At 46.9% G+C, this 14552-nt stretch overlaps 1 protein-coding gene across 3 annotated transcripts in view; it reads left to right on the forward strand.

Moving 5' to 3' along the window:
* The first annotated feature begins 8153 nt into the window (after nucleotides 1-8153).
* Nucleotides 8154-14552, forward strand: part of SGSM3 (small G protein signaling modulator 3) — a 61914-nt gene continuing 55515 nt past the window's right edge. For all 3 annotated transcript variants that reach the window (XM_077830416.1, XM_077830408.1, XM_077830424.1), the window contains exons 1-2: nucleotides 8154-8279; nucleotides 14248-14322. The gene's annotated coding sequence lies outside the window, so the exon portion shown is untranslated. The remainder of the gene's footprint in view (nucleotides 8280-14247; nucleotides 14323-14552) is intronic.

The following is a 14552-nucleotide window of genomic DNA, read 5'->3' on the forward strand; positions in this document are numbered from 1 at the left end:
TGAATTTGCCTCCTACATTCCAGAGGATAGGCGAGCGGACTTTAAATCAATTCTGAGCGAGGGCCAATTGATTTCCAGAACGGCCCTACAAGCCTCTTTAGACACGGCAGACACGTACTACTACTGCAGCCTGTACTACTGCAACTGCTGTGGTTATGCGCAGATCTTCATGGCTTTCTGCATCTGGCATCCCTAAAGATCTGCAGACCAAAGTGGAGGACCTCCCCTTTGATAAAAACAAGCTGTTTTCCAAAAAACAACGATGAACTACTTCACACTATGAAAGATTCTAGAGCGACACTGCGCACCCTCGGTATTCACCCATCTCTTCCCAGGAGATGATGTTACCAACCTTACCAAAGACTGCGCGCACAACATTATTATCGGCCTCAATCCAAACCATATGACATAAATAGGAATTGCTCTAGACACCCCTAAGCGCAGACAAAATCAAGCTCAAGCAACCACCTCCCACCCATCCGGGAATAAAAAACAATTTTGAAACATTGGTCGAGGGTCTGCACGACCACCCCTTGTTTGCACAGCCTACTTGCCCATTTGGCCACCGCCTCCAGAGTTTCCAACATGCCTGGCAGCGTATTACACAGGATCGCTGGGTCCTCGAAATAGTTCAGTCCGGTTACTCTATCCCATTCATATTGTATCCTCCTACCCTTCCCCGTCCCTCTTCAGGGACCCCTCCCATGAGCACCTACTTCGCGTAGAAGTGGCTCACCTTCTCCAGCTAGGCACAGTGGAACCTGTGCCGATGCAACATCGAGGGAAAGGATTCTACTCCCATTACTTCCTGACCCAGAAAAGGACCGGGGGATGGAGGCCTATATTAGATCTACGCCGACTGAACCAATTTGTGAGGAAACAAAAGTTCAAGATGGTCACAATGGGCACATTAATTCCTGCACTGGATCAAGGGGACTGGTTCACAGCCCTCGACCTACAGGACGCTTATTTTCATTTATCAATTCGTCCGGCTCACAGATGCTTCCTACGATTCGCAATTGGTCATGACCATTTTCAATACAGAGTTCTTCCCTTTGGTCTCTCCACAGCGTCTTTTCCAAAACTCTAGCCATGGTCATGGCTCACCTCCACAAACATGGGATCACGCTTTTCCCCTACCTGGATGATTGCCTCATCAAAGGCAACTCCTATGGCGAGACACTTCAAGCTACCCGTTTCGCCATCTCTTTCACAGCCTTGGTCTCCAAATAAACATCCAAAAATCCACCCTGACACACAACAAATCGAGTTCATTGGAGCTCATCTCAACTCAATCCAGAGCAGAACCTCGCTCCCATATCACAAATTCCTCGCTATCACGCAGCTCGTACGCACACTCTCTATTCGTCCCAGGACACAGGCAAGAATCTGTCTACAGCTCCTTGGTCACATGGCAGCCACCACCTTCGTGGTCCAGTATGCCAGGCTACACATGAGATGTCTTCAGGGCTGGCTCAATTCCAATTTCAAACCCAACAGACACACCTTAGGGACGCTGCCAACTCCTCCTCCCAATGTTCCAGCTTCCGTACACTGGTGGACAAGACCAGAAAACCTCTGCATGGGGGTTTCCTTCCAGCAACGATCCCCAATGCTCATGCTCACCACGGACGCTTCCCTAATCGGTTGGGGAGTTCATCTAGGGGGACACAGGGCACAAGGCCAGTGGTCCGCATCAGAGACGCACCTACACATAAATCTCTTATTGCTCAGAGCAGTGAGGCGAGCATGCCTTCACTTTCTTCCCCTCATAAAGAACAAATCTGTTCGGATCTTAACAGACAACATAGCGTGTATGTACTATAGCAACAGACAAGAGGGAGCCCGATCACGTTCCCTTTGCATGGAAGCCATCCGACTATGGAATTGGTGCATACAACATCAAATACAAATCATCGCTTCCTTCCTACCAGGCTGCCACAATGCTACTGCCAACGCACTCAGCAGACACTTCTCAACAGAACATGAATGGGAACTGCATCCTGCAATTCTTCAACAGCTCTTCTTCCTCTGGGGCACCCCGTCAATAGACCTGTTTGCCACACCCCAGAATCGAAAATGTTGGCTGTTTTGCTCCAGAGCGGGACTCGGGACTGCATCCCTAGGAGATGCGTTCCTCATCCCCTAGAACAACTCTCTCCTCTACACCTTCCCACCAATCCCTCTGCTACACAGGGTTCTTCGGAAGATAGTAGATGACAAGGCCTGGGTCATCCTTATTGCCCCAGCTTGGCCGAGACAGATGTGGTATCCTTACCTACTCTGCATGTTCTCCCGTCATACACAGGCTCTCCCCAACAGGCCAGATCTCCTTTCCCAGGACAACAGGCGGATTCTTCACCCCACAGCTCCAAAAGCTCCACCTGTCAGCCTGGTTCCTTCATGGTTCCAAACCCATGAACTAGCCTGTTCCAAGCAAGTCCGATACGTCCTCCTGCACAGTAGAAAAGACTCCACTCGTAAAACTTACCTGCAGAAGTGGAAGCGTTTCGCCCTCTGGTGCTCACGTAATCACTTAACACCCAATACGGTGACCCTCCCTAACATTCTAGACTACCTCCTGAGACTAAAACAGGGTGGACTTTCGCTCAGCTCCATCGAAGTACACCTGGTGACGCTTACCACCTTCCACGACCTGTTAAACGGTTATTCACTCTTTACCCACCCCACCATAAAATGATTTCTCACAGTCCTACAAAATCTCTACCCTGAAATTTACCCAATGGCAGCTACATGGAATCTTAACCTCGTTCTTCACACTCTCATGAAACCTCCATTTAAGCCTTTGGCTACCTCCTCTCTTCTCCATATGTCCATGAAGGTAGCTTTCTTAGTTGCAATAACATCAGCAACGAGAGTAGGTGAAATAAGCACCCTGATGGCCCATCCTCCGTATACAATCTTCTCCAAAGACAGTCACTCTGAGACTACATCTAAATTTCTCCCTAAGGTGGTATTCACCTTCCACCTTAACCAACCGATATACTTGCCTACTTTTTATCCCAAACCTCACAAGACTCCATGCGAGGCATCCCTGCATACTCTCGATGTCAGGCGAGCAATTGCCTTTTACTTAGACAGGACTAAGCCATTTCGTAAATCTCCACGACTTTGTTTCCATCACCGAAAGATCGCAAGGTACGGCTATCTCTAAACAACATCTGTCCAAGTGGATCTCTGACTGCATCAGATCTTCTTACCGTATTCAAAATATTCAACCTCCTGAAAGGCATTAAACTCATTCCACTTGAGCTATGGCAACATCTGTTGCCTTCCTACATAACGTACCCATTTCCAACATCTGTAGAGCAGCTACATGGTCATCTGAACACACGTTTGGCAAACACTATGCCATCATGCAAGATACCACGGCAGACGCCATAGTAGGCCATACAGTACTCACTACCGCATCTCCAAAGTCCCACCAACCATATGGGTACTGCTACACATTCACCTAGAGGGGAGCACCCACAGGGACAGCTCTCGAAGAAGAAAGGGAAGTTACTCACCTTGTAGTAACTGAAGTTCTTTGAGATGTGTGTCCCTGTGGGTGCTCCACTCCCCACCCTCATTCCCTCTATTTTGGAGTACTAGTATAATCACTCCACGGTAGAGAAGGAACTGAGGGGGGTGTGGGATGCAGGGGCTCAGGAAGATTCCAACGAGACGGGAGATATCAACTGAGCGACTGCGTCACAACCAGGCACTGCTACCGAAAATCTCCGATCAATGGCGCCGGGATGCACCGACACTTAGAGTGGAGCACCTACAGGGGGACACCTCTCGAACTTCAGTTACTGCAAGGTGAGTAACTTCCCCTTCTGCAGCCCTCTCCTTTCTCTACCACTTCATTCCTAGTCTTATGTTTCAGCACAGGGAAAGCCTCCGCTTTTTTCTCTGATATATGCAGTCCCAGAGAAGATGTGATCAGGAGAGCTCAGGTTTTTTTTGTTTTTATTTGGGAATCTGATTTTGTCCTGGCAGTCTCATGTGAGAGGTGGAGGCATGGCTGTTTTAAGAAACTACCTGTTCTGGAGGTCACTGTGATTTAAAGGACTTTCTAGACTTCCCAACATAACATCTAGTGTTTAATGAGATACTACTATATTATGTATTCTGGGAAATTGGAAATCTCAGGCCATGACCCCATCACTCCTGCAATTACTTTGCCCCTGGGCTGACAGATTCAGAATCTCTCTCAAACAGTTGTGATTTTTGTGGTGTTTAATATAGTAGGAGCTGGAAAAATATGTAACATTAATTGTCCATTTCTTTAGAAGAAGTTTAATTTGAACATCCGTAACTTGCAGACTGTTTATTCAAATGGATGCCTAAGAGCATATGTAGATTTGGAGTTTTCAAATGTATTTCCTTCCAGAGATGAGGGGCAGAGTGTTAGTGGAAAGAATCCCTCAGAGGGAAAAGCAAGAGACAGCACACAGATTTGTCTTCATCTGGAAACTAGATTTGATGCCAGTTGGGGAAACCTAGCTGTGGGATGTTTGAATAGGTCTCAGATTAAATCCTGTTGTGTTGTATTTTTTCTGGAAAACATACAAGGAACAAAGCCATCCTCTTTGGAAGCTTTGTATGATACACAAAAATCTTTTTTTCTGGGTCTCATCTGGGGCTTCTACTTGAGTCTATTACAGGGTTTAGAAGAACTTGGTTCAAGATTTTTCTCCATTACCCAAGTAAATTAACACAGTCCTCTGCATAATGTGGCTCTGCTATACCTGTCAGGGAATTCTACCCCTTGGCCATTATAGCAGTAGGTCCAATACAGTGCTGCAGAAGCAGCTCTTCCAACAGCTTATAAAATGAATTATAGTTTGGAGGGATTTATCCTGTTACATCTCGATAATCTACATTCAATAGATATCCCAACCTAAGCAGGGATGGGTCTGATCCAGGGATGGGCTAACCTTTTTTGGCCCGAGGGCCACATCAGGATGCAAAACTGTATGGAGGGCCGGGTAGGGAAGGCTGGGCCCCCAAACAGCCTGGCCCCTGCGTCCTATCCACCCCCACCTACTGACTGCCCCCCTCAGAACCTCTGACCCATCCAACACCCCCCCCAGAACCCCACTCCCATCCAACCCCCCTGCTCCCTGTCCCCCTGACTACCCCGACCCCTATCCACGTCCCCGACCCCTGACAGACCCCCTGGGACTCCCACGCCCTATCCAACCCCCCTTCCCCGCCTGCTCTGCCCCATCTAACTGCTCCCTGTCCTCTGATTGTCCCCCGGAACCCCCTATCCAACCCCGCTTGCTGCCACGCGTGCCACCATTGCTGCCCCCTTACCATGCCGCTCAAGGAGCTCGCAGCCCCGCTGCCTGGACGGAGCCAGCTGCACTGCCCGCACAGTGGCGTAACTGCAGGGCAGGGGGGACAGTGCGGGAGGGGGCGGGGACTAGCCTCCCCAGCCAGGAGCTCAAGGACCGGGCAAGACGGTCCTGCGGGCTGGATGTGGCCCGCAGGCCATAGTTTGCCCACCTCTGGTCTGATCACTGTATGTAACAAAAATAATCACAGAAATGAAAGGTAGAAAAGACTTATTAGCTCAACTCATCTGATACAAATGATGGATTATTCATTCTTCCCTGACTGTTGGTTTGTCGAGCCTAACTTTAAGTATCCTGAGCAGTGAAGCTTTTAGTACTTTGAGAGACTACTCAGCCTATATTTTTCTTTTCTTAATTTCATCCTATTGCTATTAGGATTAAACTAAACAAAAGAACTGATATTACTATAGTAATGTGTGTATATGCACATTACTACAATAAGGAAAATCTGTTGACGCTTTGCTCTTTCAAACAAAAAATTGACATTGTAGAAATGCAAAACTTCCCACCCTTAATTCTGCCTTCCTATCCTTGCCCATTTACCTTTTAAAATTAAGCCACTTTATGCCTATGTACCGTGGGCTTGGCAGGGGAGAGGGGTATGAGGCTTATATAGTGAATACCAGATTGTCCAATACAGTACTAAAGATGTACCACCTAGCCATTGTGTAGTTGACTTTGACATAACTACAGGCTGTCCTCGAATTCACCTCTGCTTGCCTGAACCCACCATCTCCCCCTTACACTTTATATTCACATGCAAGGCTAGTCTGACACATGGCCAGCTTTCCAGTATAGTTCATTTATGTCAGATATTGGAAACTTATCTTTTAGTGTTTTTCAGTAGTCAGATTCCTTGCAGCTGCATAACTTGAAAACACTCTATACTGTTGTGATTCACCTAGGTAGGCCATATTTAAATAATGATGGACCTAAACATAAGCTGGCCAGTTAGTCATCTGAAGTCTCTGTGAATGGACAAAATCTACCCTATTTAAGAGGTCTCAGTTCCGTAGTCCACGCAATAGGGGGGTAAAAGTCAATATATTTGTGGTTTAGGATAACTCCCTGTAATACTTAACAAAATTATATATTTTCTGAATGAAGCATAAAGCCAGGGGCCTGACATCTTGTAGAGAGACAATGCTGTGCATATGGGACTGGGTACCAGGAACTCGTGTGTTTTAATCCTGGTTCTTCCACTTCTTGTGTGACCCTATCCAGGTCTTATCAGCAGTATTCCTCAGTTTACCCACCTGTAAAAACTGGGCTAATATGTATCTTGCAGGTGGTATGAGACTTAATTAGTATTTCTGCAGTGCTTGGAAAATGTAAAGTGCTAAGTTGGGTTATAGGGGCCATTAAAGGAGTCATGGCACTTTTCACAATAGCTAAGGGTAGGAATGGAGGGGACATATTAGCCGCAATTTCCAATGTGGGTAAACTACATACTGCAGACCTAAAACTGGGGCTAGTGTTCAGTTTCACATTGTTTGGTACTGTTGTGTAGAGGAGATGAAGGTTGCTTTTCAATAGCGGGTAAAGTGACTAGTATGTGTCAAACACAGATTTAAAGAGAAAAGGAGTACTTGTGGTACCTTAGAGACTAACAAATTTATTTGAACATAAGCTTCCGTGAGCTACAGCTCACTTCATCAGATGCATTCAGTGGAAAATACATTGGGGAGATTTATATACATAGAGAACATGAAACAATGGTTGTTACCCTACACACTGTAACAAGAGTGATCAGGTAAGGTGAGCTATTACCAGCAGGAGAGCTGGGGCTAAAAAACCGTTTGTAGTGATAATCAAGGTGGGCCATTTCCAGCAGTTGACAAGAACGTGTGAGGAACAGTGGGGGGAGCGGGAGGGAGAATAAACATGGGGAAATAGTTTTACTTAGTGTAATGACAGAGAGTGGATGAGCTTTCTCAGTGCATTCTGTTCATTCTCTCTCTGATCTTTATAGTTGACTCCATTCACTTGCTGGCTGGAGTGTGACAAAAGTAGAGAGCGATTTACCTCCCCTCACCATGCTATGGAGCGCTGACCCCCTGAAAATTGCCACCATTGACTCCTGAAAAGGGAGTGTGTGTTGCTCTCTGGCTCCTCTCTACCTTCTTGTCCTTCACTCCATTATCACCCTCTCTTTATCCGTTAGTCCATCCCTTTGTAACGCTGTCTTTGCTTGCATATCTATATAATTAATTTGTTGATGGTAGCTACAGGGGCCCTGACAGCATTTTTTCCAAGAGTTATCTCTTAGCTATGCAGCAGAGAAACAGAACTACCACAATGTGCCTAATTATTGTCAAGCAAAGGGGAGAGGGAACCACCTGTTTTCTAAAACATCTTGTTTTTCAATGGGTGAAGATTCAGTATGGGGTTTTTACGTTCACATGCCTGAGTGACCTAGGTTGGCGTGGGGGGGGAAATCAAGGCCCTAGTTTCAGTCATGGTGGGGTAGGGTACCCTGCCTTTGGGGGCTGAGGAGAACGGGTGCAGGCACGTCTGCCGAAGGGGACTTCCCCTGCCCCAGTCAGGAAGCTCAACAGCAGAGCGCGCTGTAGGGACAGGCTCTGCAGCCTCGCGCGTGCCGGCGGTGGGGGAAGCGCGGGAGCAGTGACGGGCAGCCTGCGCGAGGCAGGCCTAGGGTGCCAGGCTGCGCGCCGATGAGGGGGAAGAGCTCCGCCGCGCGGCCCTCTAAGACTACATTCCCCATAATGCCCCCCGGCGCTGCTGCGGTGCCGCGCATGCGCAGCGCTGGGGGGGGGGCGAGTCGGTGGTGCTGACGGCGATTGAACCGGTCGGTCTCTGGCAGCGGCGGCTGCAGCAGGGCGGGGGCTGAGGCGGCGGCGGACTGGGGGGCGCCCCCCTCCCGGCCGGGGGGAGCGGCACGCGGAGCAGGTGAGCCGGGGGGGGCAGCCAGCTGGCGGGGGGGCAGGCGGGCCGGGGCGCGGGGGCGAACGCGTGCAGCGGGACGGACCCCGGGGCGGCTGGCAGGCGAGGGACCGGCGGCGGCGGCGGCCGGGGGGCAGGGCTGGAGCCCGAGAACGGCTCGCGGCCAGGGCAGGGCGTGGGCACGGAGGGACCGGGTAGAGCCCTGGGCTCTGTCAGCAGCGGCCGCGCCTGACGGGCTGAGACCAGCGCGGCTGGCCGGGCAGCCACGGGCCGGGCGGGGACGCCTGGCTGAGAACGGCCCGACGCGCAGAAAGCGGCTTTCCCGGGGGTGGGTCAGGGGAAGAGGGAGCAGATGGGGCCCTACAGCCTCGATAAGGAGCCCACGGGGCACGTAATCTCTCCCTCCCGGCACTCTGCTGCCCCGCATCTTGAGGGGGAGCGTAGCTTGTCCACTGACGCCTGCAACCCTGCGGGCTGGGCAGTGGGCGGAAATACCCCCTCACCTGGGACCCCTCCACAGCGGTGGTTTATTCACAGAGACCTGCGTGCGTGTCTGTTGGCTCAGATGGGCACCCTTCACATACAGGGGTGTTTTCCTTTTGTACACACCCACATTCCACTTCGGTATGCTTCCTCCAGATTTCCACGGTGGTTTGCAGTTAGGAGAATTGGGCCTGGAAGGTACGAATTCTGCCAAATATGAAACCAAATGGGTCTGTTTGAATACAGCTGCCCTGCCAGGAGCTGAAATGTTAACAAAATATCTTCCTCCTCCTGTATTTCTGGATGACCAAAACCATACTTATAATTTTTATCAGCAAAAGGAGGGTTGAACCCTGGTCGGTGGTAAAGGGTAGGCTTCTGTCCTGCCTCTGTATTCATATCTGGGGTGACCAAACAGCAAGTGGGAAAAAATGAGATGGGGGTGGCGGGTAATAGGAGCCAATATAAGAAAAAGACCCAAAAATTGGGACTGTCCCAATAAAATCGGGACATCTGGCCACCCTATTGATATCCCTTCCCTCACCACTGAGGTGACTTAAGGGTGGTCTCTCCTCTACAGCCCCTAGGAAGATTCCATTTCACTTGATCTGGTGACTCAGGGGCTGCACTGCAACTTTCTGACTCATTTTATACAAGGATTCATGACTGGATTTAATTAGGTTTTAGGGGCATCATCTCCTGCCTTCTTTCTATCCATCTTTTTTTTTATTCCTTTGGTCTTTTCTTGCACTTTGTCTCTGCCCTTGTCCCTCTTCTATTTTACTTTATTCAGACTTGCCTAGAGGCTGCTCATGAATTACAGGTATGCTATTGCTTTGCCTTGGTTGTCGCCAATCCCCAGTGGCCAACTTTTTCGCCTTTTTGCCACTAATCAGATCTTGCCTGCCTTTTATTTCCCCTTGTTCTCAGTTTCTGTTCAGATATGCTGAGAGGAGAGACTGACTCCTGTTCTGTCTGGTGTTGTAAAGCTGGGGGGTGAGGGAAGAGGAACAGCTATAAGATGACCAGCAACATGACAATAGCCTCCAGGTTTGGGGCATGAATGGGTGTAATGCAAACCCTCTGAATTTCAGAATACATCAAAATCAGAGTGAAGGCAGGGAACTTATGTAATTCCTCATACAAGAATATGTAAATGCAGAAGAGGGAACAATAATCATGGTGAATGGGGCTTAATCTCTTTTCTTCTCCTGTGTTTATATTTCTCTCATTCTAGTTCTTTAAGAATGTTTTGAATTTAAGCAGGCATTTCCTTGCTGTAGATTTCAACAGCCACATCCCTACTTATTTTTATGTGATGTCATAGCACCCTGCTTTGTGACATCACAATCCTCCTCAGTGCATCTTGTTGCAATATCTGGAGGGCGGAATAAAGCACCAAGTGTGTTTCAAGAAGTCAAGCATCTGTTAGTGCTAAAGAACAAGAGAAAATACAAGGTAGTGTTGGAACTGGAAACAGGCATTGCAGGGTGTATAGGCTAGATCTTAGTATCACTTGGGGCACCTACCAGCCCAGAAGAAGCAATGGTACACAGTCCTTCAGTACAGATCATAACACTGCTTTTTGCTGGATAATCTGGATTCCAGAACAGTCTTGGGGCTGCCACAGACACTAGAGGGATGTGTTAGAAGAGGCTTCTGGATTTATTTCATTATATATTACCTGTAGTGCCCCCAGTGTGCTCAGCACTTTCCAAACAGAAAAGAAGGCTTGATTCTTGCCCCAAAGAACTCACAATCTAAGGACATAAAAGAGAGGTAGTAGGGGGAAGGGGCACAACACACAGAGTGGTCAGGGTGGTGATTGACCATATCTTACTAATACAAGTTTACATTAACCCCTTTTAAAAAGAACAGAATATATAAATTATTGCCAGTTGGCATCAGATCTGAGGGTGTGTTTCTGTAATGTTAGAAGATGTCATTCATGGAGATATCAGAGAGGGAATCGCTTGAGGACTCCACACTCTGGATTGTATCTTCTGCAAATGAATGAACGGCTTTCCTCTCCAAGACTATTAATCTGGCACTTCTCACCAAAAACTGGGAAGAAAAAAAATTGAGATTCAGAAAGCATTAGAGATTTCTTTGAATGACGAGAAGACCTCTGCCGTGATAGAGCCAAAGTAACAGTTACAAGCGGTAGATCCTCAAGCTTCCCTGCAGCTGTAAATCACTTGTTAGGGTCAAGAATATGGTATGGTATTGTTCAGTTGTTTAGGTGCATTATGGAGACTTTACACTCTCCTTGGAAGCATCGAGAATTAGCCATTTCAGACAGGATAGCTGACAAGATGGACAAGTGGTCTGATCAAATGCAACAAGCCCTGTGTTCCTGAATGCAGGTGTTAGTTTCACAACTCCAGCATTCTGTGCTTCACATTAGCAACTATTTCTGTTTAAACACCTACCTTTCTGTTGCCATAAAACAAGAGAATCCTCCCTTCGTGCCTTCCATCAGAACTGCTAAAAACAAGGCAGGATCATCTCATGCAAAGTAACCTCCAGGGACCCTCCTGATGAGGGGAGATGCATATTCCTCAGCTCTCCACATCAGTACTGTTGACAACATCAGGCTGGAGAAGAAGGGAGTGTTGGTTCCACCATGTGTATGTTTGTTTCTGATGAAGTGGTATGTCTGCTCATTCTAAATGGAAACACAACAATTGATGTTGGTAATGCAGCAGTCTGGCTATTTAGAGAGTAGGATTTGCTAACAATACCCCTAGGAAAGGTGAAAATAGACTTGACTTCTGAGACTTACAAACAAAGGAGATACCACATTGGGGCAGACCATAAGTATAATTGGTCTGGTACATCACTTCCTACAACAGCGCTACTGGGTCAGTCAGTCCCAAGTCTTCCCCTTGGCAGTGTCTAGTTCCTGATGCTTGAGGAATGAGTGGAGAAAACAATGAGAATGTAGCAGGCCAAGTGTACAAAGTTGTAGTATGGAAAAAGAAATCCTTCCTCATTCCCACAGGCATGAAATATGATCACTTTTACATCATTCTTATCTCATACCACTATAGCTGTTAATGGTCCTAATATAGTCCAGCTTCTTTGAGAACATGCATATAAAGTTACTAGTGTATAATAGTTTGCAGGTTCTGGGCCTAAGTAGTTTAACATGTGGCATGTGTTATAAAGGAGCATTTCTAGCAGATCCTGGACAGTGGTCTGGGTGGGAGTAGCCTTACAGTGCAGGATGTCATGTTTTTAGATTTTAAAGAAAAGCAGAGTTCTGAAAGGAGTCATCTGACTGTGGCCCTGAATACAGCTCTTAAATTGCAGCTCCGCTCAGCAGAGTGGTGTTCGAGATCTGCTAACTGGGTTTATTCAGAGTCACATCTGATGAATCTAGTCCTGCCTTTTGCTCTTGTTAGCCCTGCAGAGCCAACAAAGCTATGAGAGAGTGAATTGGAATCTGTTCTTCCTTGTGCATTGTCAACAGACTTACAGGTCCAGTCAGTTAAACCTGTGCAAACCCATCAGAGGCCTTGGAAGGTACTAGTGTCACTAAGGCCGTAATTTTACTTGCAGGGCTTTTTATTACTGGTGATGTTGGGTGAGCAAAATAAAACCCAGCGTGACTCTGGTGTCTCAGGGTGAGTTTGCAGGGCTGGCAGAAAAAAAAAATCTTGTAAACTGAGCACACTGGCTGTCACTGAATAGGTTCCAAAATCAGCATGGAACTGTGGGGCTGAAGACAGGCTACTGGGGTCAGAGCTGCTGAACCAGGGCTGCCAGGCCCACAGACACTCAAGGTGTGTGACCTGCATGCTGGTAGTCTGGTGGTGTGCGGTCCCACAGCCCCACTCCACCAACCGTAGTTACTACTTGCAGGGTAACCCCAACACAGTCCTGAATTTTCCCAAAACTGTGTGCTCTGCAATGTCCAGCCCTCTTTTGGACAGTTCAGAGAAATAATATAGCTTGTTTGTTCCTCTAAAGACACAAAACACTTCACAGCTTATTAACTTAACTGGCAGGAAATACACCCTTACCTTTAAACACAGAGCTGAGTAGATTTATGGTAAAAATTACATACATTTACTAACAAAATATATATATGATTAAACATGTATAAGGAATGAAGATAGAAAGAGTTACAAGTGAAACAAAACAAAATACATTTCTAAAAGTCTAAAACATAATCTAGCTAGCTACAGGCTTTGTTCATGATGGTTTCTCTCATCAGTCATTCTTCTACCCAGCCATGGCTGACTTTCCCTCAGTCAGGACCTTCCACAGAAGTACAAGGTGCTGGTTTCCTTTGTCTCCTTAAGTGAAAGATCTTCGTCTAAGTTGGTTTCTCATCTATATTCAATTCCAGAGACTTCAGCCCCCCTTGTTTGAAGGACCCATTTTTCTCAGCTTGCAAGAGGTCTGTCTAGTGATGGATGCCAAAGATGGCTTCCGTCTTTGCTTATCTCTCCCAAAATCCACTGGTCTTGCTGTTCTTCCCCTTCCTGTGGGCTTCCTATCCCCCTGTCTTTATAGACCAATAAACCTTTGAAATTGATTGTTTAAAAAGTAAAACCCAGACCAAGCTTCTCTCTCCCCTGGGTGTAAACACCATGGTGTCTTCTCCCCCACTTGTTAGTATGGTTTGCCTCCACCTCTTGTTAGTTTGATGGATCTGTTTACTGCTTGTATTTAAATTGAGGTAAACACACATTCCTTTGCTTAAGATAGACCCAAATCCCCCTGACATATTTAGTTTATACACACCTTAGTTATAATTCTAGCATATATTCATAACTCTTAATACCCATTGTGTGCATACATCGCGGAAAAATATTAATGATCAATGTGTTGTTAGTTTTAAAATGATACCTCATAAGGCATATTTTGCGCAATTATTATTGCGGTTGTGTGTAGGGTGTGACTACAGTGATGCTTAGTGTCACAGGGAGCTGTTAGGGTTAATTAACTGTAGAGTGCTTTGGATATGAAAAGTTATACCTAAATGCAACTATTACAGTTATGCTTAATTGGCTGAAAAAACTTTGACTTTGCCGAAATTGGGTATAACGTCCCCTGGGAGGAGAGGATTGGTGACTCCTTATAACCTATAGTTATAAAACACTTGGTTACATTTTTGCAGTAGCATTTAATGAGGAAGGCCTTTGAAACCTTCAGCCTTGTTCTTCAAGATGCGCTAGACACACATGGGAATCTGGGCATAATTGTACGCCACTTGCTAACATATCCCTAAAGTGATCACTGTCTACATTTGGAGCAAAGGATGTTTCAACATATAATAGAAATTAGAGATGGAAAAGGCTACATCTACGCGATGTAGAGATGGAAAAGGCTTCACTAGGCCATATTTTGTCCATCTTCTCCACACACCCATACATACCCCTTCCAATGTTAAACCATAGATATTTGTGGGTGCTTTGCCTATTCCAATTCTTCTTTGTATGAAGACCACTGTGCGTGCTTCTCTTTCCTCCCACCAAAGGTCCTCTCTCCAACCCAATGAAAAGAAGAGCAGCGTGGGACATTCAAGAGGGAAAAGCACGTCCACTTGGCTAAGGTAAGTCGTCTCGGCAAAATGGTGGACTATGTTTAGTTCTTTTCCAGAACAGTACAGTAAAATCTTAACACTCAGTTTTTTTATATAGGGTTGGGTACCAGCTACCCTCAGGAATTTATCAGCTGTTCTCTGCTTCTCCAAGGGCTTGAAGGTTGAGGGGTCAGCACTGGTATCCCAGGGAGTCTGCAAATCCCTGGCCTGAGGTTTCCTTTCACAGACCTGTCATTGTG

Source organism: Eretmochelys imbricata, chromosome 1, assembly GCF_965152235.1.
Source record: "Eretmochelys imbricata isolate rEreImb1 chromosome 1, rEreImb1.hap1, whole genome shotgun sequence".
In the NCBI taxonomy this organism is placed as follows: domain Eukaryota; kingdom Metazoa; phylum Chordata; order Testudines; family Cheloniidae; genus Eretmochelys; species Eretmochelys imbricata.